The 2500-nt window shown below is 60.0% G+C and overlaps 1 pseudogene; it reads right to left on the bottom strand.

The window, feature by feature from the left end:
• The window catches only part of LOC135171988 (large subunit ribosomal RNA), a 9370-nt pseudogene that overhangs the window by 3756 nt on the left and 3114 nt on the right, over window positions 1–2500 (bottom strand).

Here is a 2500-nt window from a genome sequence, read left to right as displayed (position 1 = left end):
CACGCAATTTATCAGCGGCATATTTGTAATGGAAGCCCCAGGGGTTCGCGTTGCTTTCTGTTGTTATGTAACCGCGCCAGCTATTTTCTTTACATGTCCTAAGTAGCCTGGTGTACGACCGCAGGACTACACGATACCTATTCTGTTTAATTTTTCGCGCGTCAGGGTTAGTCTCCCTTCGGTAGCCGTTACGGAGACGACTGACCAGCTTGCGTTTGCTGGTGAGCTCCTCGGTCCACCACGGATTCGCGCGACGGTAATGTCTGCGGCGCGGCATCGAATCTTGGCAGGCTTTGGTGAGTACGTCACCCAGTACTTCTGCCATTCTCTCAACATCCGCTGTAGAATCCAGCGGATGGTCCACGAGTTTCTCACGGGCCTCCTCATCGAGGGTCGCCTCGAACTTTTCCCAGTCGGCCCGACGAACGTTGAACCGCATGGTAGAGCCCTCGCCGACTCCCGAGTTATTGACGCGCTGTGAGGAACTCCGGATCGCTAAACGAAAGAAAACCGACGTGTGGTCACCGGTGGACCACTCGTCCTCCAACCTCCATGCACGTATGAATTTATACATGCCAGGGGTGGCCAGTGTGACGTCGATGAACGACGTACCTGCGGCACTCCTGAAGGTTGGGCCCTGCCTAGCATCATTCGCGACGCGGAGACCGAAAGACTCGATGAGCTCACCCAGGAGGACACCGCGGTCAGTGGTCCTGGGGCTCCAAAGGGAGTGTTGGGCGTTGGAATCGGCCGCCACCAGAACGCGGCGACCCCTGAGACAGCTAAGAACCTTTTCAAGCTGCCTCAGGTGGATTTCTATGTCGTCCGAGTATTGAAAATAACTGGAGACGACGAAGAAGGATCCACCGGGGACGCGGGCTTCAGCACAAACGCAATGTGCATTACTTAATTGGGACACGTAAGCAATCTCCACGATGGAGTTGCACGCAACGACGGCCGCCCACGGTCGCTCCGTTGAGCTCGCGGCGATACGCATTCCGACTCCTAGGCCGCGGATGGCCCAGGTGTTCGCCTCACGAATGGCATACGGCTCCTGGAGCAACAATATGTCCAGACGCTCTTTGCGAATTAAATGGAAGACCTCCCCGGTTACTGCAATTGAGCGGGACATGTTCAATTGCAGTATTCTAACGTCGCGTTGCGCGCCCGGTCCCTCGATCGCAGGGGTCCGGGGAGGATGACCTATTGGAACGGGGGGTACCGGTGAGCCTCCGGTCGCGACGCGATGACTATCGATCCTACTTAATCTAACTTGGCACTCGCGAACCCTACCTAATAAATGAGTGGACTCACCGGTTGATGATCTTGAAGATCCCGGCGTTGGCTGACTCGGCTGCGCAGTCAGTCCCGCGATGTCTGCGACGTCCTCGACGTCCTCGTGGACAGCGCGAAGGCTGGAACCTTTCCCTCGTCGGGAGGGCAGTACCCCGGCGCACGGCGGGCGACTACGAACCCTTGAGGGCACCACCCTCCTTGGGTCCCTCGATGTAGTCGCTGTAGCTGGTCCTCTGGCATGCTGGGAAGCGATGCGCAGACTTCGCCGCACGACGGACGCATCATTGTGCCCCCCCGGAGATCCGATTGGGGGCAGTTTAGCCTCCGGAATGAATTTGCAAAGATGCTCTGCCATGGTTGAAGTTTGTTGACGAGACGGTCGCCGGCCGTGCCAAAAGGCAGGAGCTGAAAAGCTGAAAAGTAAAAACAAAAGTGAAAATAAGAGGGTTAAGGATTAGAGGGGGCGGTTCCCCGCGGCACCGAGCTGGGTAGCTCGGGACGCTGGGCGCCGTCCCTGGGAGGGGGCCTTCCGGTTCCCGCCGAGCTGAGGAGCTCGGATCGGGGCCCGGTGGAGGCGCTGAAGGAGTGCTCCGCCTCGACTCCCCTCGAAAGAGGAGCAGAGAGGGAGCAGACCCACAGAAAGGGGGAACCCACCCATCCCACCCGACGACCCACCCCGCGAACCGTCCCTTTCCCGAGGAATACCCACCCACTCCCCCTGACCCAACCCCCACGTGTGGCGTCGCGTTTTCGCCGGCCTCCACCGTTGCGGGAGGTTCCGACTACTAATGCGTGGCTGGAACAAGTTGCGAGAACCGCAGTGTCCATGCCCTTCGCACTGCGAAGCAGCCAGTCCCCCCTCCCCCGCGCCACCCCGCGAACCGTCCCTTTTCCGAGGGATACCCACCCACTGACCCAACCCCCACGTGTGGCGTCGCGTTTTCGCCGGCCTCCACCGTTGCGGGAGGTTCCGACTACTAACGCGTGGCTGGAACTACTTGCGAGAACCGCAGCGTCCATGCCCTTCGCACTGCGAAGCAGCCAGTCCCCCCGAACCCCCACCCACGCGTGGAATTACCCGTCCACCAACCGATTCCGCCCACCACCACGTGGAACCACCCCTCCACCAACCGCTTTCTCCCTCCCTCGCGTCTCCCGAAGTCCGGCCCACCACACCGCGACCCTCCCCCTCCAAACCCCCCAA

The sequence above is a fragment of the Diachasmimorpha longicaudata genome, unplaced genomic scaffold, assembly GCF_034640455.1.
Source record: "Diachasmimorpha longicaudata isolate KC_UGA_2023 unplaced genomic scaffold, iyDiaLong2 ctg00000133.1, whole genome shotgun sequence".
NCBI lineage: Eukaryota > Metazoa > Arthropoda > Insecta > Hymenoptera > Braconidae > Diachasmimorpha > Diachasmimorpha longicaudata.
This window is presented reverse-complemented; position numbering and strand designations above follow the sequence as displayed.